The sequence below is a fragment of the Lacerta agilis genome, chromosome 3, assembly GCF_009819535.1.
Source record: "Lacerta agilis isolate rLacAgi1 chromosome 3, rLacAgi1.pri, whole genome shotgun sequence".
Classification (NCBI taxonomy): Eukaryota; Metazoa; Chordata; class Lepidosauria; order Squamata; family Lacertidae; genus Lacerta; species Lacerta agilis.
Window position 1 is genome coordinate 13,508,116 of NC_046314.1, and position 25,039 is coordinate 13,533,154.

Consider the following 25,039-nt stretch of genomic DNA (forward strand, 5'->3'; position numbering starts at 1 on the left):
ATGCCACAGAACATCTGCTCGTTTTTAAGGTGTCACACAGGTTCTTGGCTGTTGCTGCTGAGGCAGTATAACATGACTATCACACTAGTTTTAGGAATATGCATTTAGATTTAGTTCATATATCAATTAAATATATGTCAGTAACTAAAACAAAATATCAAGCAAATGAAATTTAGCTCCAGTATTCCTTCCCAGCTGCCTGCCATGAAGTTAGAGAGCAAAATTGCCTAGCAATTTAAACCGGGGGGGGGGGGGGGCAAGAATAGCAGCGATTGGCATCCCTGCTGGTAGAATGTCAGCCGCTGCAAATGCATCCTTCAATCCCTGTGATGCACACAGAAAAACCCTGCCTCTGTTCTCTGATTGATGGCTCCACAGCTTAGCAACACCCAATTGAGTCACTAGAGGGGAAAACATCCTTAAGGGGAAGGCATACTATAAAAGCAGAGGGGCAACCAGTGTTTTGTGAACTTATCTCTGTTGTCAATTCTGCATGTGGAATGCCTGACAGATGTTTCCCGACAGTGTTTGCTTCCCAGTTCAGACCCCTGCTCACTTTACTTATGGTTTATTCTTCCCTCGTTAGATTTACCTACTACTTGTGAGGTGTGGTTGAAGTGTGGCAGATGAATGCTGAAGAAAATGACTTTTCACTGGGTGCAACCCAGCTGTGGAATTCCCCTCTCAAGAAAAAAAAGGGGCTGTTATGAGCTGTATGGCTGCAGCCACATCTGTGTCCATCGTTCAGCCCAGACACTGAGGTCCAGCTCCAAGGGCCTTCTGGTGGTTCCCTCACTGCGAGAAGTGAGGTTACAGGGAACCAGGCAGAGGGCCTTCTCGGTAGTGGCGCCTGCCCTGTGGAATGCCCTCCCATCAGAGGTCAAGGAAATAAACAACTACCTGACTTTTAGTAAACATCTGAAGGCAGCCATGTTTAGGGAAGTTTTTAATGTTTGATGTTTATCGTGTTTTTAATTTTATTGTGTTTTCAATATTCTATTGGGAGCCGCCCAGAGTGGCTGGGGAAACCCAGCCAGATGGGCGGGGTATTAATAATAAATTATTATTGTAAATATATACCCAGCACACAAGCATTGCTTTTTCATGCGGAGCCATTAGAAATCTGTGTATACCTTTAATCTTTTTGCCAAATAAAGAACCCATCACACCAGGAAGTGGGGAAAAGATTGGTTCGTTATACAGAAATGATAGAGACAGTGTATGTGCATTGTCATTTGGACAGCAAGGTTTACAAGTATGTGGGTAGCAAAAAATTATTCAGTACACACACACACACCTTAGTGCCATGGAGTAAAATAATTCACCACTACCTCAAAGTGATGGTAGCAATGTGCCAGAGTAAAGGTAAAGGTAAAGGGACCCCTGATCATTAGGTCCAGTCGCAGACGACTCTGGGGTTGCGGCGCTCATCTCGCTCTATACGCTGAGGGAGCCTGCGTTTTTCCTCAGACAGCTTCCGGGTCATGTGGCCAGCATGACTAAGCTGCTTCTGTCAAACCAGAGCAGCACACGGAAACGCCATTTACCTTCCCGCCGGAACGGTACCTATTTATCTACTTGCACTTTGATGTGCTTTCGAACTGCTAGGTGGGCAGGAGCTGGGACCAAACAACGGGAGCTCACATCATTGCGGGGATTCGAACTGCCGACCTTCTGATCGGCAAGCCCTAGGCTCTGTGGTTTAGACCACAGTGCCACCCGCGTCACCTCAAAGTGATGGTAGCAATGTGCCAGAGTATACTCACACAAAAAGGAAGAAAAATAGGAATGGAGTATAACTGACCTTGGAGCAAGTGGAGCACAAAGTCTGGGATTTGAGATCTGTGCTATGTACGAGAGTTATGTTCTCCCTTTCAAAGATGTATGCCAGCAAGGAAACAGTCTCTCATCTGCTCCTCTGGTCTGTGGTCCTGTGAACTATAGGGTTGATCCTGAAGGTTGTTTAGGAGAGGGGATTCTGTTGGAGCTGACTGCTAACTGATTGAAAACCTGGGGTTTAAGTATATTTTGACTCTTAACTTGTATGGAGGAGGGGGGTTTCCTTAGTGAGCAAATAACATGAAACCTAGTCTTTAGACCTGTTGTTTGTTGCTTCCAGTGTACGATTGTGTTTTGTGAGGTAAGTTTGAAGTGAAGAGGACACAACCTCAATTTTGAGAAGACCCCATCTTTAACTTTACAGTTCCGGGATCATAAATTTACCTTAAAAAAGATTTTCATTGTCTATGTGAAGTCTGGTTCCTGCTTACAGGAGGATAATAACTAAATCTTTCTGGAAAATAGAGGGATTAGTGCTCAGATATTTTCTGCAACTATTGGGGGAAGGATGTTGAAGGCAGTATATTTAATCTCATGTAAGTGAAAGCGTGCCTGTATTTTGGAATTGTTAAATTGTGCAAACAGGGTGTCAACGTATCTCGGTGGAAAATAATCACACCACGGACAAAATTTCCTAGGGAGTCATGCCACTGCTTGCCCTTCTTCTGCTCATCTGACGCCTGTCAGTTTGCTTCTCAAAATGTGCCCAGCTCTGACTAGAAGCAGCTGCCCTGTTTAATCTAAGGCACTGCTAACATCCCCATGCCCACCTCTACCACTGCTACCTCTCTTGGTGCCAGTTCACTCTGGAGTACATTTTGTAAGTTGTTGCTGGTTGTTGGCATCCATCTGCCTCAAAAGACTACAGAGTGCGCCTCTGGGGGCGAAGTGAAACCACTCTGTTAACAGCACCAAAGTCACTCCCTGGGGGCACAAGCTTGGGCAGTGTGCCCAGGCGAGACTCCCCCCTCTCAGCCCCACTAATATGGTCCAAAGGAAAGCAGAACAATACCTTTGGTATCTGCTTGGTTGCAAGAGTTGCTGGAAGGAGGCATACAAGATGCCATCCAGCTGTCTTAGGGACTCCACTCCAAATTTGTATAGGGTTTTACTCTTTGACCTTTTCTTCTCCTGAAGGTATCCTGCAAGGCAGCAGAGGTTTAGGATCAGAGTTTTCTTTCTTCCCAGGCTCACGAGCCTCACCTACCCCTCATTTTCCTCTAGGTAAAAGGACCCCTGACAGTTAAGTCCAGTCACGAATGACTCTGGGGTTGCGGTGCTCATCTCGCTTTACTGGCCGAGGGAGCCGGCGTACAGCTTCCAGGTCATGTGACCAGCATGACTAAGCTGCTTCTGGCGAACCAGAGCACTGCATGGAAACGCCGTTTACCTTCCCGCTGGAGCGGTACCTATTTATCTACTTGCACTTTGATGTGCTTTCGAACTGCTAGGTTGGCAGGAGCTGGGACCGAGCAACGGGAGCTCACCCCGTCGCGGGGATTCAAACCACCGACCTTCTGATTGGCAAGCCCTAGGCTCTGTGGTTTAGACCACAGCGCCACCTGTGTCCTCATTTTCCTCTACTTATAGTCTAAGTAGAAACACTGTAATAGTTGGTATGCCCACCAGCCATTCCTCCTCTTCTTGCTGGCCACTTCTTGGTCCACACATGCTACTGCCCACCTGAATAAGAGAAAAAGAAACAACCTGCTCTTTCATGGGCTTACCTCAGTGAGAAAGACAGCGTGCCTATTTCTGTCTGTTACAGTGGTTTGGTTGAAAGACTTCCCCTCCAATTTGCTACTGCTGTTTTACTTCAGTGACAAGATCCTGAATCTGCCAGCCTAAAAATGGGCTGAACTCTTGTACTCATGCCTTGGTTGACACAGTGGGACCTGCCTGTGGGGAGAGAGAAAGATGTAGCTTACACTTGAGTGGGTCAGAGGGCAAGAAAGTTAAGCAACCCATATCTGGCCTGGTGTTCAAAGGGCCCCTTTCTCAGCATGTGGAGTCAGGGCCAGTCTCTCTCTTTCAGGCAGGCAAAGTCAGCATAAAGTCACTGTGGCCAGTTTGTCTCCTTCACACAAGCAGCATCCGCATGAGGTCATAATGGTCTCTCTCCCTTTCAGTCAAGCTGCATCAGCAGATGTCAGTGGGTAGCATCAGAATGAGATCACAATGGCCATTGGCCAGCCTCTCCTTCCTTCAGGCAGGCAGGCCCAGCATGACATCACAATGGCAAGTCTCTATGCTATAGGAAGGTAGCATCAGCAGGGACAGTCCCAGATTTACAGAAGGTGTCCCAGTTTCTGATTTGATCCTGGAATGTCCTGCTTTTCCTTAGGAGGTCTATATTTTCATCAGAGAAATATTGGGGGGTATAGAATTATCCTCGCAGAAACTTGGCTTATTGCTTAATATCCAAAAAACCAAAGTGCTGCACCAACAAGCACAAAACAACCAAATCCAAATTCCAGTGTTACACAAATGGTGTAACGTTGGAAAATGTCAAGCACTTTTCCTACCTGTGCAGTTATCTTTCCACAAGGGCCAACATTGATGCCAAAATCCAGCCTCGCCTGAGCTCTGCGAGCACAACTTTCTCCCAACTGAAGTGCAGATTGTTTGAGGACTGGGACATTCTCAGGGAAAGCAAAATGCTTGTTTACAAAGCTATTGTACTACCAACTTTACCAAACGCTTGTGAAACATGGACCACATATAAATGCCATCTCCAATTCCTCAAAAGATTCCATCAACGGTGTCTCTGAAAAATTTTACACATCACTTGGGAAGACAGGCGAACAAATGCCAGTGGACTGGAAGAAGCAAAGATCACCAGCGTTGAAGCAATGATTCTTCAACATCAACTTCATTTCCCTGGTCATGTTGTGCAGATGCCTGATCATCATCTTCCAAAACAACTATTCTATTCCAAACTTAAGAATGGAAAGCGAAATACCGGTGGAGAACAAAAGAGGTATAAAGACTCTCTCAAGGGAAATCTTTAAAAATGTAGTATAAGCACAGAAAATTGGGAAGCACTGGCCTGCAAGCACTCCAATTGGAAAACAGCCTTTACCAAAGGTATCATTGACTTTGCAGAAGCATGAACTGAGGGCGAAAAGGAGAAACGAGCTAAGAAGGAGGCACATTTGGCAAACCCTCACCGTGATCAACTCCCACCCAGAAACCTATGTCCCCACTTTGGAAGGACGTGTGGATCCAGAACTGGCCTCCACAATCCCTTACACTACAGACTCACTGTTAAGACCGTGTTCATGGAAGACAATCTTACTCAGATACGAGTTATTGCCAAAGAAGATCTGACCCCCCTGAGCCATCTGAAGGCAGGCCTGTATAGGAAAACTTTTTTTAATGTTTACTGTTTTATTATTATGTTTTTATATATGTTGGAAGCCACAAAGTGACTGGGGCAACCCAGTCAGATGGAATCAATAGCAGTGGTGTTGTTGTTGTCGAATAGGACATCCCTATTTTCATCGGAGAAATGTTGGAGGGTATGCATCATTAAGAAGTTGTCTGGTTAGAGAAGAAGAAGAAGAGTTTGGATTTGATATCCCGCTTTTCACTACCCGAAGGAGTCTCAAAGCGGCTAACATTCTCCTTTCCCTTCCTCCCCCACAACAAACACTCTGTGAGGTGAGTGGGGCTGAGAGACTTCAGAGAAGTGTGACTAGCCCAAGGTCACCCAGCAGCTGCATGTGGAGGAGTGGAGACACGAACCTGGTTCCCCAGATAACGAGTCTACCGCTCTTAACCACTACACCACACTGGTCAAACTATTTATCCTACTCTGAATGGAGATTTTCCCCATCACCTGCTCACTGGTCCCTTTTATCTTGAGAGACCAAGGATTGAATTGTGGACCTTCTGCACACAAAGCACGTGTGCAGATTCTGAGGTATGCGCCCCCCCCCCTCCAGTAGTATGTTGCTTCTCCCCGTTATCATCATTTACAGGGACTGAACTTGTACAGCTACTCCAAGGTTAATGCTGCAGCTCTCGTTGCTCTGATGCATCAGTCGAGGAGTAAACTAAATGTGTGCTCAAGCCCACAGATCCCCCAGCGAGAGCACCGGGATCGTCATTCCCTTTCAAGCAGAGTTGCTTTTGTTCCTTTCCTGCTTGGTTGGCAGAAGGATCATTACAGATGTCAGAATATAAGAGAGGGAAGAAGCTGCAGATTAAAGGAGCGCTCTGTTCAGAGTCCCAGAGTCTACTTCTCTTTGCTTAGACATGAGGTCAGCACTGTTTCAGAGCCAATTTCTCCCCTCAAACGCAACTCAATGAGCCTGTGAATGTTAGAAACGCTTCCCCCAAATGAGATGTCTCTGGTGCTAGCGTAGGAATGAAGTCCAAACTCACATTAAAGCCGATGTCGTCCATTGGCCTGATCCATTACCCATTTAAATCAAATGGGAAGATTAATTTCAGGCTATATAATATGACGCTACCAGTGCCCTTTTCAGATGGCAGCAAGGAAAGAAGGGGAAAAAGATATCTGGGCATATTCAGCAAATAGCAAAGTCTATGTATTCAGGGGCTTCTTTTGAAAAAGATGGTTTTGCTGCATGTCGGAGCAGTTAATCTGAATCCAAATGTAAGCATATTCTGTGATTATCGGGCTACGTTTTCTGGCAAAAGTTTACAAAATGATGACTGTTTAGAAGATGACTTCAAGAATATGGCTGCATACACATAGCATTTTATTCAAGAATCAATAGGAACTGCAATTTGGTTTTTCGACATAGTCTGCGCACATTCTTGATCTGCTGCATATATATTTTTTGCAACTCAAAAGTGCTTGTTGAGAAATTGGCACCATTCTGAAAACAAAAGCTCATTGCAGATGTAGGCAATGGGGGACTACATCCACACCTGATGTTGAGATGTTGTACCTAGATCACAATCAACACCTCTTTCTTCGTTCATCAGGTAGGAAAGTTACAGGTAGGTAACAGGTAGGAAAGGGTAAAGATATCTCAATTGAGGGGAGGGTTTCAAAAGTGTATCAAGCATGGGCGTACCCAGTGAGGGGCAGGGGGGACAGCTGCCCCCACAGAAGCAAAAAAAAATTAAATGGTTATAAAGTGATGAAATGAAACAAAATCAGGTAGGGCGATGGCGAATAATCAGTTGTTTACCACACTGAAATGGTGTAAAAACTGAGAAGTATCTAGAGCCACCTAGCGACTGGTAGAGGAATCTATCTCAGCCAGCCAGCCAGTGGGTTTCAAGGGAGGGAGAGGTCTGTAGCGGGCTCTAGCAGAGAGAAGAGGGAATCTTGAGGGGTCTAGTGAGTTCCGCATCACTATATAAACTGATCCGCCCGCCGCTAGTTGATCAGTAGAAGCACAATGGGAGAGGACAGACTGACTGGGTTGTGTTTGATGAGCGTCCATCAGAAATTCTTCAAGGAAAATCAGGACTGGATTGAAACAAAAGTTTTGAACAAGTTTTCTTCAACCCCCCCAAAAAATGATATTAGTATAAGACATGTAACTAGAATAAAATTTTTTTAAAAAAAATCGAGCAAATAATTGTAATAACTACCGTAATAAAGCACTGCTATAATTATATATAATTTTCTTAAAATTTTGGTTTCATTCGCCTTTTCCATGCTGAAATGTCACAACCTGAACGACCATGGCTTGCCCCCCCCCCCTAGTTTTGATCCTGGGTACGCCCCTGGTATCAAGCAACCACCCCCACCTTTGTGAGTGGCAGAATCTGGACTCACATAAGTGGCGCAGGAACAGATCTGGGCACAATTGGATGCCTCCTTAAATTGTCAAACTGAGAATAATTAAGTACCAATAACAGCAAGAGGTTCATATGTCAAAGCGGCAGGAAGCAGAAGGAAGCCTTGCATAACATAAAATGGAGGCAAGTAGCAAATGAAAAGTGATTCATCTGCCACCCCAAAAAAGGTGGGGACATGGGGGGAAATGTGCTGATAGGTGGCAAAATGGCATTTGATTCAAGGTAGGTCATCATACATTAATCACAAAGCAGAGTGACATGCAAGGTGTCTCTGTGTGTGAGGGCAGGGGGAGAATCTGACAGGAACATTCCACGAATATTTCTAAAACAGACTAAAGAAATGCTTGAAAGTGTGTTGTTGTCAAAGATAAATTTAGGACAACTTTGAAAATAGGAATAAAGGGATTTAAGATACACATAGCCCAGCTATTTAAAAGGTGGAGAAATAGCACAAGCAAAGAAGAAAAGATGTGTACAGATCCCTGTTTGAAATTTGCATTCTGCTCTGTTTTTAAAACACACAGAGGGAGAGAACAGGGAAAGCAGATTTATTGCGGGAAAGAGAAAAACAAAGAAAACCTGGTGAACAGATGTGTGTTGATCGAACAGGCATGAGAAAGAAAAATGTAGAACCCTGCAGTGTGAGAGAGTTGGAAACAAACATCATTAAGCATCACCTCAACACTGAAATCTGCTTTGGTCAAAATACTAAAAATAGCAAGCAGAAGGATGGAAAGAACTGGGGGGGGGGACTTTTAAAAAAGTAACTGCTGGTTTCAAAGAAAACGGGGAGGGGAAACAAGTGCACGTGAATAATAACATAATTGCTTTTAAATTTTGTAAATGTTTGTGTGAATTAGGTTTTCAGAAATAGAAAGAAATACTTAGGTAAAATGGGGGGAAGCAAATGAACAAAAGTTCTTGTAATAATAATTATTTATACCCCACCCATCTGACTGGGTTTCCCCAGCCACTCTGGGCAGCTCCTAACAGAATATTAAAAACACGATAAAACATCAAACATTAAAAACTTCCCTAAACAGGGCTGCCTTTGGATATCTTCTAAAAGCCAGATAGTTGTTTATTTCCTTGACATCTGATGGGAGGGCGTTCCACAGGGCGGGAACCACTACCGAGAAGGCCCTCTGCCTGGTTCTCTGTAACCTCACTTCTCACAATGAGGGAACCGCCAGAAGACCCTCGGAGCTGGACCTCAGTGTCCGGGCTGAATGATGGGGGTGGAAATGCTCCATCAGGTATACTGGGTTGCACCTTTTTTTAAAAAAAAATATTTTTTATTGATTTTATCCACTTACAAACAAACAAAAAAAAGGATGATTACAATAACTTTACAAATATATAATAATTTACAAATTATATCACACCAAACCTATAAATCATAAATCCATGAACTTCCCTTCCTTCATAATATGTCTTCTTTATCTCTTAATTTATATTTCGCGCTTTGAATACCTTCCCATATATTTAGTTCCTCCTCTAGCTCTTATTTCTAGCTTTCCATCCTCTCTTCCAAAACTTATATAGTTCCTATCTTTAAATAATTCGCCTCCTAACTTTTGTTTTATAACGCCATCTTCATTCTTATTTATATGCCATGAGTTATATACCCATATTTCATATCTTGCAAACCTTTTCCAAATATTCCATAAACTTTCCCCATTCATTTTTAAACGTTTCCTCCCCCTGTTGTCTGACTCTTATTGTCATTTTAGCTATTTCCATATATTCAGTGATTTTCTGTTGCCACTGCTGCACAGTTGGTATTGTCTTTTGTTTCCAGACCTGGGCCAGCAGTAGTCTCGCTGCCGTTGTGGCGTAGAGAAAAAACTTCTGGTCTGAAATTTTAATCTCTGGTCCAACCATCCCTAGAAGGAATGCCTCTGGGAATTTTTTAAATGTGTACTTAAATATTTTTTTAAGTTCATTATAGATACTTTCCCAAAATTGCTTTACTAAATCACATGTCCACCAAAGATGAAAAAACTCCCCATCATTCACCTCACACTTCCAACAGTTTTTACTTCCTTTTTTATAGAGTTTCTTAAGTTTAATTGGAGTGAGGTGCCAACGGTACATCATCTTATATAAGTTCTCCTTCAATGATGCACCTTAAAGAGAAACAAACTGGTAAGTTTTGAAGGTGCCACAGGACTGGTTATTTTTGCTGAAACTGACTGAAGTGGCTACTCTGTAAGAAAACAATAAACTTTACACAAATCCAGAGTGGAGTACATAAGATGGTTGCTTGACATCTTGTGCACCTTCTTCCAGCAACTCCTGCAACCGAGCTGGTGCCAAATTTATTGCGCTGCTTTCCTTTGGGTCACATCACCAAGGCCAAGAGGTCTTGTCATCTGGACAGCCCAGGACCGCCATACACACTGCCCAGGTATGTGCCCTTCAGAGCTGCTAACACAGCAAAAATAACATAGGAGACAGCAGTTACAAATTACTGGTTTCTGCAGCCACAGTAAGTGCTGTTCTTCTCCAGCAGTTTGACCTCACCCCTAGAGGCACATTCCATTGTCTCTAGAAATAGCTGGATGCCAACAACGTATATAGATAAATAAAAGATAAAGGTAAAGGGACCCCTGACAGTTAAGTCCCATCACGGACAACTCTGGGGTTGTGGTGTTCATCTCGCTTTACTGGCCGAGGGAGCCGGTGTTTGTCTGCAGACAGCTTCCGGGTCATGTGGCCAGCAAGACTAAGCCGCTTCTGTCGAACCAGAGCAGTGCATGGAAATGCCGTTTACCTTCCCACCAGAGCAGTACCTAATTATCTACTTGCACTTTGGCGTGCTTTCGGACTGCTAGGTTGGCAGGAGCTGGGACCGAGCAACGGGAGCTCACCCCGTTGTGCAGATTCGAACCGCCGACCTTCTGATCAGCAAGCCCTAGGCTCAGTGGTTTAGACCACAGCGCCAACCCCGTCCCTGATATATCGATAGTTAGATTCACACTAAATGCATGTAGTCCCATGAAATGTTTTCAGTTCCTTTGATGGAAGGCATGGAAATAACCTCCCTTTTGTTTATTTTGGTTGGAGAGAAGCCACCTAGAAAATACACTGGGTTATTTGAAGTTCTAATTATATGCAAACAGAGTCTGACCCTTATGCATACACAATTGTGCCAGCAAACACTTCTCTTCCTCTTCTTTCCTGCTTTTAGTCTGAGCCCATCTATCATCGGAACAATAATGTATGGCTCTTTGAAACAATCTGCTTTCTCCTTCAACAAGAGCTGATTACCTATAGTCAATTGAACTTATTAAAAACTCAGAAGAAAGAAGCTGTGACTTCACACAAGTTTTTTGGGGGGAAAACATTGCAGCCTAGTCCTATAAATGCAATAGCCGGTGATGAAAATGGTGGAAGATGATTTGAAAGCAATCTGTTCCCCAGCGTCTTTTAAACTCTCAAACATGGAAAGACCATGACCCTTTTGTTTTGCTCTGGTACTCAGCCTTTGTTCTCAACAGTATGCCTGACTCCCAGTTCCTCAGAATCAGAGACAATAGGCAGCTTTATTGTAGACACCAATAAGTCAAGCAACAACAGAGAGATTCAAGAAGCACATGCAAGGATTTGAAGGTAGTCAAAAATTAAATTTAAAGAATATTAAAAAAAAGAATAATGCATTTTTGTTTTGGCCTAAAGATGTAAAGATCACAACTGTATAGGTTTCCTATGCCCAGTAAATGATCCATACACATGCCCTCTTAAGAGCAGAGATCTGAACCTTCTGCAGATGCCTACTGCACATAGCTGTCAACCCTCCCTGCTGTTTCCCAATGCTATAATAAGGGAATTTCCCGCAAAAAAAGGGAAAGGTTGACAGCTATGCTACTGCATCACTCATCAAAGCCACCTTTAAAAAGGTAGTTTGGTCCTTCGCAGTTACTTTCTCCATAGCCTAGGCAGGCAGTCCCAAGATGAAAGCCCTGAAAATACTTGCATTGCTCTTTCAGCCACAAATGACTTCACTCAGCCGTCTCAGATATATGTTTCTTAAAAGTTTGTCAAAATCCCATGTTGCGAGAAGTGTGGAAGCGTGTGGCATTTGTTTCAGCAAGCAATGCCAATAGACTTCGGAAGTCCCTGAAATCTTAAAAATTACCCAAGGCTTCCAAACTGCTTCTTTAAATTAGTCCCTTTGTAGAAATTCCATTAGCAAAGAGGAGAAGATTAATGGAGAAAACTGTTTTTGACACTGTGAAGAACTCTAGCTGGGAGGCAATTTAACGAAAAATGGGCCTGGCAGCCCAAAGCCCACTCACATACTGGATATGTGAGTGGCTTATAAAATGAAGAGGGTGCATAAATTAGATGAAAGGTAGGAGATTTCCCCCCCTGGTTAGTACACTAAATCCATTCCTTCCTTCTCTCACTGCCAGAGCAGAGCTTTGGGCGCCCCTGTAATAAAATAACTGATACCGTAAATGTGCATATATCCATTATTCTATACCAAGAGACAGCACAATTTTGAGTTCTTAATAGGACATTATTATTTTTTAAATGATAAATCCAGTTAGAAGGTAGGATTTATGGCAAAACGGTTAGGCCTGCCATTTTAATTCTACAGGCTCCCTTGATATGTTTGTTAGCTGGTTCTATTTAAGCACCAGAATCTACTTTGTGGCATTTTAAATCCCCATAGGCTTCATGGAACTCAACGGGTGACCTTTGCCCAGACGCAGTCTCTGAGCCTAACCTACCTCATGGGGTTGTTGTGAGGATAAAACGGCGAGAAAGATAACCATCTATGCCACCTTGAGCTATAGATAGATAAGATAGGTAGATAGACAGATAGATGACATTTATCTATTCTTTCAGCTTGCTTCTTCTGTCACTTGACAATATGCACCAATGACAGTGAGGATAAAGAGCTGCAAAGGAACAGCAAATGACATTTTCAAAAGATCAGAAGTAAGTACTACAGAAGTGGCTTTTTTTATTATGAAGATCTCCCATGGAAGGGCAGCGAGGTTATTCAAGGCTACTATTTAAGAAAACATTCTGAACTTGTTTATTTCCTCATTGATTTACTGATTTGACCTTGCCTTCATTTCTTCACTGATTTGCTGATTTAAAACTGCCTTTCTGCCAAAGCACCCAAGGTGGGTTATGTGTTATAACACTGGCTTGTAGTCTAAAAGACACGAAACACCAGGAAAAGTGAATGGGGAGGGATGGAACTATAAGCAAACTCTAGTTCCATCCCTTTACCACTGAGACATAATGAAGTTATATAATGACCAGTTGGAATGTCCACTGCAGGATTTGAAAAAGTCTTCATAATGTATTTTTGTTTTTTTTAACCATCCTGAACAATTTGATCTCATCAGCAAACTTGGATTTTGGTCTGTTTGCTGATTTATCAGATATAAATGACTCTGCTTTTCCATTAGCATTTCTTTGGGATCAGTATCTGGTGGAGAATCACAAACAATTATTGGACCAGCTCAGTATGAATGTCTTCATTGTGATTTATCAGCTTACTGAAGTTCATAGATAAAAACTTTTAAGATTTAACCCAGTGGAAGCTCAGCCATTAATTGGAATGGGTATAATCAGAGCTGCTAATAATCTTGAAACTCGTCTAAAGCAGCACACTTGAGGCTGCCAATTCCACTCTCGAGAATTGCAAAGATGATGAGCAAATAGTCTCCAAAATCTTTCTCATCAGTTGCAGAAGTTCCAATTTGCAACTTCTGCTCTGTCTTCTAAACAAAGCTTTACAGTATATCTCACCAAGAGTCTGTTTTTGCAAAACTGCAGACAAACATCTTTTGACCAGCAATTTGCAATTTTTTTTCTTTGCTTTTATTAAACCTAGTCACTACTTTGGTCTCCATTAAGCAGGGTCCACATGGCAGCAGGCAGCCCTCTCTATTTGGTTTTAGCTCAAAAAAAAAAAGGAAGGAAGATGCAGCCTAGGAAAGTCATTTCTCCAGCAAAGCCTTGTGCTGGAACCAGGAAGGCATTTGCATGAGGTACACAATCTCTGCTGGTTCCACATTCACCCTGGGCAAGATAATGGCACGCCACAGTGCACACCACAAAAAGCACAATGTGCAGGGATTACAGTGCGATATTACGAAAATCCACATCAACATGCTACACAGGGGAGAAAAAATCAAAATGATCAAAGTAGCCAAGGATGCACCTAAGGGCTGCACTAAAAATTACAGCAGCACCCTTAACAAACTACAGTTCCCAGGATTCTTTGGGGAAAGTCGTGACTTACACTGCTTTAGATATAAAACTGCTTTGCATTTATAATACAGATGGGGCCATATTCTTACTGGAGTAATGAAGGAAGATTTATCCAAAACAACCTCTCAAGAATTACCAGCCCAAGGGAGTAAGAAGTTTCCGTGCCGGCTCATTAGGCTCTACTCATCTTTTGGCCCCTAAAGATTATCAGTTAGTTGGCTGGTGATCTGATGCTCTAAGCCAAGGTGGAATAGTCCCTCAAAGGTGGGGGATAATGATTGGCAAGTATACTCTCCACTGAGTTGGAGTAGGGGGTGTTTGGCTTTTTACCTGGTTACGATTATTGCGGATGAGACATGTCAATGAATAAGATCATGGGCCATGGTTTATCCATTAGTGTGCCTCTTGTCTTCATCTCAGGGATACAGGCAAAAAGACAAAGGTAAACTTTCAGTGGTATGGGTCAGTAATAACTCACATGGTGTTGGTGAAGTTAACTCTTTATTCAAAGAAACAAACAGCTCAGGAGGCCTCTTCTGAGTAGCTCTTGCCCCAATGAGGCAGTTGCAAGGACTGAATGCCCCCCACCTTTCCACAGCTCTCTGAGTCTCCTGCTCCCCTGATTCTTTCCCAAGCAATCTGAGGCTCCTTCATCTTGCCTGTCTTTGCTCCACCCTCTTCATACCTCTTCAGCTTCTGAGATACAAGGAGAGAGATGAGCTGGTTGCCGCAGAATGAGGATACAGCATGGCTTCCTCACCAGCCTGACTCATTGCTGCCTCTTGCACACACCCCCTCCAGCCTCCACTTCTCCTCTAATTCTGGACTGCTCTCCAACACAGATTCTTCCTGCTCACTAAACCCTGTTCTCTCTTTGTCTTCCCATACCTCCTCCTCCTAGCCTGCTCCCTCTTCTCTCTCTGACCACTTATTGTCATCCCATCACTAATCCCAGGGCTCTGAGCCTTCTTGCCTTGAGCGTCTCCACCCCTATCATTCAGCCCGGACACTGAGGTCCAGTTCCGAGGGCCTTCTGCCGGTTCCCTCGCTGTGAGAAGTGAAGCTACAAGGAACTGGGCAGAGGGCCTTCTCAGTAGTGGCACCCGTCCTGTGGAACGCCCTCCCATCAGATGTCAAGGAAATAAACAACTATCTGACTCTTAGAAGACATCCAAAGGCAGCCCTGTTTAGGGAAGTTTTTAATGTTTGATGTTTTTTATTATTATTATTATTATTATTAATGTTTTGTTATTTTTGTTGTTGTTGTTGTTGTTTGTTGTTGTTGTTTCCCAGCTGATGCCTTCTACTACTCCTTTGCATCCAATCAGTCTATGACATAAACATATAGACATGTGTGAGCTTAATTTTGTTTTGTGTAATTAATTTGAACTTTTTGTGTGGTAAAGCACGAAAGCTTGTGCACATAACCAGCCACTGCTAGTTGAACAAAACATTTTTTTTCCCTACTCTCATGAGGAACCTGCGTGGTTGGACTCCCATCAGCACAGCTTCTTCTGAGGAGCCCACAAGTTCCCCAACCCTACATTAAAACCCCAGTTGTAATAGGCTTTAACAAACCATAGTAGGCCTTTTTATTTTCCACCAATTGGATTTTGTACCTAACATAACTTATCTTAAAACCTCATGAAATTTATCGGCTGTCCTTATCTATCTATCTATCTATCTAAAACCTAAATACCTAAATACATAAAATTAATCTTTTGTCACAAAATGTTTTTTCCTCGATCTACCTGAACTAATAAATACATTATTTTTACAACCCATTCTTTTTCTTTGTACCTCTGATAAGAAGCTGAACTTTGTAAGTGAACTAAAGAAGGAAACTGCAAAATTTCAGCATCTCCTGAACTTGAAAAGGTGCCAGTTTAAATCTCAGCAATCTATTGAAGAAGTAAGATGTTTACGGTTGCAGCAACGGATGGTGCATTCAGAACACAGCCATGTAAGAAAATGCTGAAAGCGGTTTTTCCAATACCTTAATATGCTTTTCCTTCCAAAATCAATGTTGCTCAGATAAGGTACCAAGCAGCAGAATCCTTTTTCAAAAAGAAGGTTGCTGTATTTGAAACCTCCGTAGCTCTTGCCTGAGAATGTCAGCTTTGACAGAAACACCCATTCAGGATGGAAAACCTCCCTCGTTTCCATTGCAAGGCGTTGCAAGGTAAAGTACGTTGTATTAAATGAACTTATATTTACTTTAGGGAGCTGAAATGGCACATCTTAATAAAAGCTTTCCCAAAGTACTGAGATGACTGCTAATTATGCCGCAGTTTCCTCTTGCGGTGTTTGTTCTTGTCTCCTTTGCACATACACCTTTCCAATACATATGCTTTCCTATTTCATGGCCTCTCATTAAGTTGTGGGTTGTAAATGTCATTGACACAAACTGGCCCTTGGCTTGTTTAGTCGGCACTGTACACAAGAAACAGGTAGGGGAGGTAATGTACCTTGAGGGTCTACATTGCAAAGTGACATTAAATTCGTCAAAGAATGAATTATTCATAGCCAATTGCTCTCCCTCATCTCATAAGAACAGAAATGTGGACTTTATTATTCACTTCACACCCCTGGAGGCCTCTTGGTTGAATAGCATTTCCTATCTTGGAAAGCAAGTTAACCCTGAAAATATACACACACAGAGAGAGAGACACTATCTCTCTCCCTCCACCAATGTTTTTCAAAGATGAATGAGTAATTTGCTAATGCCTTGTATTATTCTGGCACCTCAGTCTTTGTGTGGCTGTAAAGGAACATTAGAGGGGATGGGGCATTTTGCAGCCTTCCTGGTAAAGGCCTCTCTGTAGGTGAGAACCTTGAAAACAAGTCTATGCAAAGAAGTTCATTATGCCAATCTTGTAGCTTAGTATGAGTCTGTGCACTCATATTTAGTGCATTTATCTTACCTATGTGAGTCTGTGCAATGTAAGTGTATATTGCAGATGAAACTATCTTACACAGGAGGGTTAGGGTTTTCTCACCTTACATGCAATTTAAGTCTATGCAATATACGTCTATGCAATATGAGTGCATATCTTAGTCTGTGCAATAAGTCTAGGCACAGAATGAGTCTAGAAGTTCATTATGTTGGTCCTTTATCTTAAATTACTAAGATCCTGTATCTTAGTAAGCCAACCTCCCTTCATAGGTGACTTGGATCAGCTTAACTCGTGGGCTGTGAATATTTTGCAAGTATTTAATTTGCCCTAACTTTTTTGCTAGGGACGCGGGTGGCGCTGTGGATTAAACCACAGAGCCTAGGGCTTGCCGATCAGAAGGTCGGCAGTTCGAATCCCTGCGACGGGGTGAGCTCCCGTTGCTCACTCCCAGCTCCTGTCCACCTAGCAGTTTAAAAGCACATCAAAGTGCAAGTAGATAAATAGGTACCACTCCGGCGGGAAGGTAAACGGCGTTTCTGTGCACTGCTCTGGTTTCGCCAGAAGCGGCTTAGTCATGCTGGCCACATGACCTGGAAGCTATATGCCGGCTCCCTCGGCCTATAGAGTGAGATGAGTGCCGCAACCCCAGAGTCGTCCGTGACTGGACCTAACGGTCAGGGGTCCCTTTACCTTAACCATAACTTTTTCGCTAACTTTTCGGAATATAGGCTTCACACCCAACATTCAAAGCGTTCCAGGTGCAACAATTTTCTTCAGTAGTTACCGGCACCTAATCATTAACTCCCTTCATTAACTAAAACATGAAAGACAGAATCCCATTTCTGTCTTAGAACAAGGTTGTTGTTTTTTTTAAGAGCAATTACTAAACTGTGAGTGACAAGGAGCAGAGAGTATGTTCATACAAAGTCATTGCTACAGGAAAGAAAACACCCCGAGTGACAGAACAGTGACTGACACCCTACTGAGTTGTTATGCAAATAAAGCAGACTCAATTTACTGTTACAGTGTTCGTAATCAACAAAGTGTTATGATGGTAATTAGGTTTCAACTGACTTGCATCCTATTTTCTAGTCATTAATTGGAGGCATGTATGCACACCACTAGTTAATAATAGAACAGTTATAGTTCTATAATCATTTTCTTCTTGTTCATCCATTTGTTTGATTGCTTGTGTGGAAAACATTTAATCCTTCATGTATAATCTGTTGGGGATGATGTTGTATAAGCAAATGTTGTTTATCAAGTTAACGCCACATTAAAATTCTGCATTTTTGGGTACGGCGTTTTGGGTTCTGCTTTTTGCAGAAAGGTGGGGTGGGATTTTCAAACATTCCCAATGGTATCTCCAACACTATACTGATGAAATGTTATTGTTGTATACTTTTGCACATCCAGAATTGACTGTGGACAGCCCAGTAAAGAGATTGTTATTTAATAACTATAATGCAAAGTTTTAGGAAGACACAAAAAGTTAAGAGGCATCTGTTGAGCTCCAGGAGAAGAAGTCACCCCAGGAAAAAAGACTATGGGTGTTGAAAAGAAAAGAAAGTGGTGGGTGTGGCCGCGGGGAGCAAAGCAGGGTGACAAAGGATTAAAGGAAGTAGAGCAGGAAGGAGAACATGTGGCACCTCCAGATGTTGTTGGAATCATCTCCTCAGCCAGCATAGCCCATGAGCAGCGATGATGGGAGTTGTAGTCCAACAACATCTGGTGGTCAACAGGTTCCAGTCCTTGAGGTAGGGGAAGAGGTAGAGGACTGGACCACTTGGGTTGCTGGAAATAAGAAGAATGGAATAGAATACATTATCCATTTATGTGTTTTAGGGACTCATTAGCTACAATCCCTCCATAACATCCTCTTACATCTCCAAGTTTTACTCGTTTAAGCACAGGGGAATAGGTCATTTGACTTTGGGAATGGTTTGAGACATTTTACTGCCTGAGGCAAAGGACAAGATGGCAGCCCACATTCCACACACAGTGCTGAGCTAGAAGAAGAAGAAGAAGAAGAAGAAGAAGAAGAAGAAGAAGAAGAAGAAGAAGAAGAAGAAGAAGAGTTTGGATTTGATATCCCGCTTTATCACTACCCGAAGGAGTCTCAAAGCGGCTAACATTCTCCTTTCCCTTCCTCCCCCACAACAAACACTCTGTGAGGTGAGTGGGGCTGAGAGACTTCAGAGAAGTGTGACTAGACCAAGATCACCCAGCAGCTGCATGTGGAGGAGTGGAGATGCGAACCTGGTTCCCCAGATTACGAGTCTACCACTCTTAACCACTACACCACACTGGCTCTCAGTGTGGCATCAACACTGGCAATGAGATAGTGTTCTCTATGGCACTAAGGAAACACTGACCCCCAGCATCTGCCACCCGAGCTTACTGGTATTGATCTAGTTTGCCTAATGGTAGAGCCAGCCCTCATCAGTGTGATGTAGCATTTAGCGTTTCCGTGTAGGACTGAGGAGACCCAAGCTTAGATATCCACTTGACCATGAAGCCCTCCGGGTGCCCTTGAGCAGATAAGGGGAGACAAAAGCAGAGGGGGGAGGGGGAGGGAGGGAGGATTAGGCAGAAAGTGTCTATTGAAGTGCAAGGTGCACATCATTTCCCCACCCTTTTTTATAGTAATGCCCATTCGGGGGGGGGGGGAGTGGGAAGGAAAGTAGTTGACCAACTGCAAAAGCACTGAGGTTCAAAAGCAGCAACAGAAGATTAGCCACAGGGTTGAACAAGGTCAGAGAGGAGGAATGCGATGGCACTAGGGAAAGTTCTTACTAAGTGTCATGTGGTCCATAGAGAGGAACACATTATGGATGAGTGAGATCTCTGTATTGTTTTCAGCATTGTATTGATTTCTGCAAGGGAGCAAATACCAAATTCAAATTTACACAGAAGAAGTAATAAAAGCAGCATTCCTAGGCAAACCAACAAAAAGCTTTGTGGCACCTAAGATACCTAATAGATTTATTATGCCATGGGCTTCCATGGAGAACAGGCCACTTCATCACAAAAAACACCCTTCACTCCATCTTGTGTGACTTAATTTCCCAACTGAGTAAACTGGCAAAAACTAGCTCCTATAAGACAGAATAAACATTGCTGCATTCCATCTCTCTCTTTACATCTATGATTATTAATATTCTTTGTTCTTCCCCATGCATTCCAGCATCATATGATGTAATGCTCTTCTCTGGTAATGCATTTTGCAAAAAATAATAATAATTGAATCGAATTGGGGGGGGGGATCAAATTATAAACCATTAAGTAAAGCCAGGTGTGATTTAGCTCTGTTTCATTTGTTAAAGTGGCAATTATCTTTCCACCCACATATTTAATCAGATAGAAATTGGGAAGCAAGGCCAGGGGAGAAGCATCTCTGAGAACGACAAATTTCAACATGTAGCCACAAGTAATCACTTAAAGAGAAGAAGGCTGAGGTAACTAGAAGCATCTCATTTAAAGAAGGCTGAATTTCTTGGTGGACAGAAGAGCAAGCAGCGAAGCCAAGGAACCATTCTCAAACCCACTTGTTTTAAATGGAAAGCCACATTGCATATATTTGACAAAGTGGGATATAAGTTTTAGCTACAAAATCCCCAAAATCAAAACAGGTTTCTAGCACTCATGATTATTTATGGCACGAGCTTAAACTGTGAGAGCAGCAGTCTGTGTCTTGAGAACGTTCCCCATTGCCATTTGTCAGGCTGACTCGTTCACTTCTATTTTTTTTTTATTCTTAAATATTTTTTATTCAATTTTACACTCTACATGTGAATTCAAATATTAATCACAACCATCAACATTTTAAGATTCCCTGAATCCTTAGACTTCCCTCCACCCTTCCATGATTTCCATTATCAAACTTTTTCTTTTTCACTTCTAAACAGGTGGCTGATCACAGCAGCTCCAAAGACCCAAGGTCAGTTTACCTGGAGATGCCGGGAACTGCAAAGAAGACCTTCATACAATACATGAGCTCTACCAGGAGCTATGAGCCTTCTAAGAACATAGGCACCATGGCTGGGAAAGGACCACTGACAGTCAGAGCAGAGAATACTGGTCTAGCTAGAGAAACAGACTATCACAGTTAATGACAGGTTCATGTGTTCAAGTTGGGTTGTCCTTCCCAATGTGGAGAGCTGTTTGGACAGTCATGATTATGGGACCCAGGAAGACTGTGGCTGGGAAGCCGTAAAGGAAGCTTTGGCTCCCTGACTAGGGTTGATGGGGTATTTGATTCAGTTTGCCTTTAAAGGAGAGCTTGCCAAATTCGCATTGTCCAAACCTACATTTATTTTAATTTTGCAGTGCAGCTCTCCAGCAAAGTTCTGTGTACAAAGATGCACATACAATGGTGTAGCGTGCTTACACGTTACTGAAAATAACATACAAAGATGTGTTATAATTGGGAAATTGCACTGTGAAAAAATGTGCACATGAGGCAAAACTGCATATTAAGTGTGCATAGTAGGACAAATTCGCAGAGAAATGCGGGTGAATTTTTGTGAGGACTTAAAGAAATTGAAACTTGATGTGGAACTATGAATAACTGAAGGTAGGGTAACAGGGAGAAACCAAAACTGACATATTCTTCCCTCCCTATCCCTGAGTGAAATCTCTGGGATTGCAAGAAAGGAAGGAAATATCATAGAATTGTAGAGTTGGAAGGGACCATGGGGGTCGTCTAGTCCTGCAATGCAGGAATCTTTTGCCCAACCTTGAGTTTGAACCCACAGCCCTGAGATTAAGGGTCTCAGCTGATATTGTAACTGGAGAGCCTTGGATGCTGGGATGGTGGTGGTGATGACTTTGTCTTGCTTTTGTTTTCTTTTAGGTTACAGATGTTCATTACGATAAGGCTTGAGCATCCTATATCCTTTATTTTAGCAAATGCCATTGAGACTGTTGTTGTTGTTGTTCAGTCGTTCAGTCGTGTCCGACTCTTCGTGACCCCATGGACCAGAGCACGCCAGGCACGCCTATCCTTCACTGCCTCTCGTAGTTTGGCCAAACTCATGTTAGTAGCTTCGAGAACACTGTCCAACCATCTCATCCTCTGTCGTCCCCTTCTCCTTGTGCCCTCCATCTTTTCCAACATCAGGGTCTTTTCTAGGGAGTCTTCTCTTCTCATGAGGTGACCAAAGTACTGGAGCCTCAACTTCAGGATCTGTGACAGCAAACTCACAGCAATAAAATAAAGACTTGGGGAATAAGGATGGAGTTTAAGCTCCAGTCCTTCATCATATCCAGATTGGCACCATCTTATGCTCAAAATATAAGGGTGTGGGTGTGGGTGGGTGTTTAGACGGAGATTCCTTGGCATTGTTTAAAGAAGGCAACAAAGAAATTCTGCCTAGAAATAATTAGTTATATGTCCTACTGCAGTGCCCCATCTCACTTGAGAGAAGCCTTAATTAGAGCTACTGGTAAAGTTTCTTCTGAGTTTTGCACCCTCCTTACCTCATTAAATCTCACTGAAGTGTGAAAGTGTGAACACTGACAAACCACAACTTGTTATATTTCTCTTTGTGCCTCCAGCACTGAAACAACTGGAAATGGAAAGGTGAAATTGCAAGGTCTCTGGCTATTGCGACCCACTGGCATTTTGACTATATGTTTTCATGTCTGGACAAGGTGATGATGACTGAAAGCAAAAGCACTCCTGTTGCGTTATGTGTGAAATATGGAATGAGAGAGAGTCGGGAAAGGAGAAAAAAACAAAGGATAATGTTCCTTTTCATTCACCCAATGCAAAGTCTTCCATGCAAGACTTGGGGTCTGCAGTTTGCTACAGGATGTCTTTAAGAGTTTGCGCTCTGCTCGGTTAATAAGCAATTGGGATAAATTACTGCAGCCTAAGTCCCATCGCCACAAACTGCTGCCAGTGGAGGCCTGTCAAATGGTCCAGTGTCTCACCATCATCATTCTGCCCCCAGTTAACACCCATCTCCCTGCCTTCTTATTGACAACTGCAGTCAGCTTCCCTTTTCTTGGTCTCTAGTGTCAAACACAGCAGGGAGGTGGGTTGAAGAAACAGAATTAGTTGGCTGGGGGGGGGTGACTTTATGTGAAAAGCATTGTGTGTACTTTCAACCTCAGCATCTCAGCAAAAGCCAACACAAAACCCCGTGTATTTTTAAGGAAGAGGAAGGAATGCAAAGGTGTAGCTAGGTGAGGTTCTCATGGCGTGGGATGACTTCTGTTGCTGTAAAAGCCCTGCTCGGAATTTCCTTTATTTCTTTATTTACCAAGATTTATATATCGCTTAACGAAGAAGGGGGGGAAGCCTCTAAGTGGTTTGCAGGAAATAGTATAAAATATTTATTAAAAATCGTGATAAAAGCAGCCATTAAAAAAACAGAAGACATAATAAAATTATCGATACTTTGCCAAATGGTCTTAAAAATACATAATAAAATTATAGACTTCTCTAAATAAATAAATAAGAAAGAAAGAAAGATAACAAAAAGCAGGCATGGGAAACAGTCCAATGCACTACAATGGATTAGGCCTTTCCTGACCAAAAGGATCCTGTCACCATGGAGTTGAGAGGCGGCGTTGGTCAAGCAGGAATTACAAATAGCCGTGTCTTTCAATCTAAGAAGGAATCAAGCCTGAACTTGGAAAGGCTGATTCCCATGACAACCCTTAAGAAATTTGCTCTTTTGGAACTCCCTAGGTTAACAAACAAACCCCTTGAGAGAGAGAAAACGCTTCCTTCTGTCTTGTTGCTGCCAAAGTTGCAGGTGCTTTCATCCCCATGAGTTCACTTGCCCTTTTTTTCAGTCATTTTGAAATAGCTCTCAAGGCTGTCATTTTCAAATCAGTTTCGGGAGCATTTGCCTTTTAGGATGGATGCAGTGACAAACGTATATGTGTGTTAGGCTGCAGGGAAGCCATCCGTCATTTTCTGATGAAATGAAAACCCTCTGACGCTTCACATTCCGGCCTTCGCTGAGCTCCCAGTACCTTAATTTGGAATTTCCACACAGAGGTGCCATCGCAGCAGGACTTTGAGACTGAAGTCTAGAGTCCCATTCACAGATTGAGGGGGTGTGTGTGGAGCAAACAGAGGAATCCAGTTTGAGACTGTCTGGAATCCAACCTGATTCACAAAGGACCAACTTCGAGCCATACGGATTCTGTAAGGGAACACATCTGAACTTCTTCAAAGGGGGGGGGCGTCACTCACTTGTTGCTTGTTTAAATATGTACACTACAGAGGTGCAATGCAATGTATGTCTCTAAACAACTGTTGTGTATTGATTCAATGGTTATCATATCTGATTACTATTGTCTGTATTCACATTAGGGGAAAGTAACTGCCTTCCTGTTCCAGAAGGAACAGTTACCATTGGTTCATTCAAGTTGCTGCATTTGGATCCTCAGTCTTATTGGTTCCCACCAAAAGGCAGCTTTGTGATTGCTTGAGATTGTTCCCTCCAAAATGTATCCTCTACTGTCCCTATAAATGTATCTCCCTCTCCTCAGCTCCCCAGTCTTGTTTGTCTGAATTAAGAGTGTTACATGAAGCTGTCTCCTGCCTGCTCTGTCAGAGCTGAAATCACTTGCTGAATCACGATCCCCACGTTACAACAACTGGCGACGAAGGTGGGATCCGGAATGCTGAGGAGCGGTTAAACGCAGCCCTGCCTCAGAGTCCGGATTGCAGCAGAGAACAAGACTCACTGGCCAGCTGAGAAGACGACCCTGCCCCTTGGAACAACAACCATCAAAATGTGACTAAGCGGGTGTTACAAGCTACCAGGAGCCCCCAGAATACAGCATACTTCCCTTACTTCAGAGGTAGGTATGGATATTCTTCTTTCAAACCAAACAAACTCCTGGCTTCCTGCCCAGTCTCCTTGTGAACCAGCTTTTTAAAAAACAAACAAACCATATTTTTCTGTACTATCCCTCCTGCACTCTTCTTCAGATGCAGGCACTATTATATTCTTAGCCTCTCTGTCTTGGAGGCTTTTAACCAAGCCTCCCTTCGCAAACCCCTTCCCTCTGTCGCAGTCTTTCCTCTGCATTGCTCTTCTTTCCTTTGACTTCGAGGATGCTCATCCGCAGCAGGTGCTTTGCGGAGGCAGAAGATGTTCTCACCCGCCCAGCAGCCTCAAGCTCTCGGGCTCTCCCCCCTTTTATATTGTTACAAAAGTTGGGTGCCTCCCCGTCTCTTTGACAGGCGGTGGCAAGAGACCATGAGGTCCCAGGGCTTGTGCTGCTTTGGAGAATTGAAGACGTGGCGG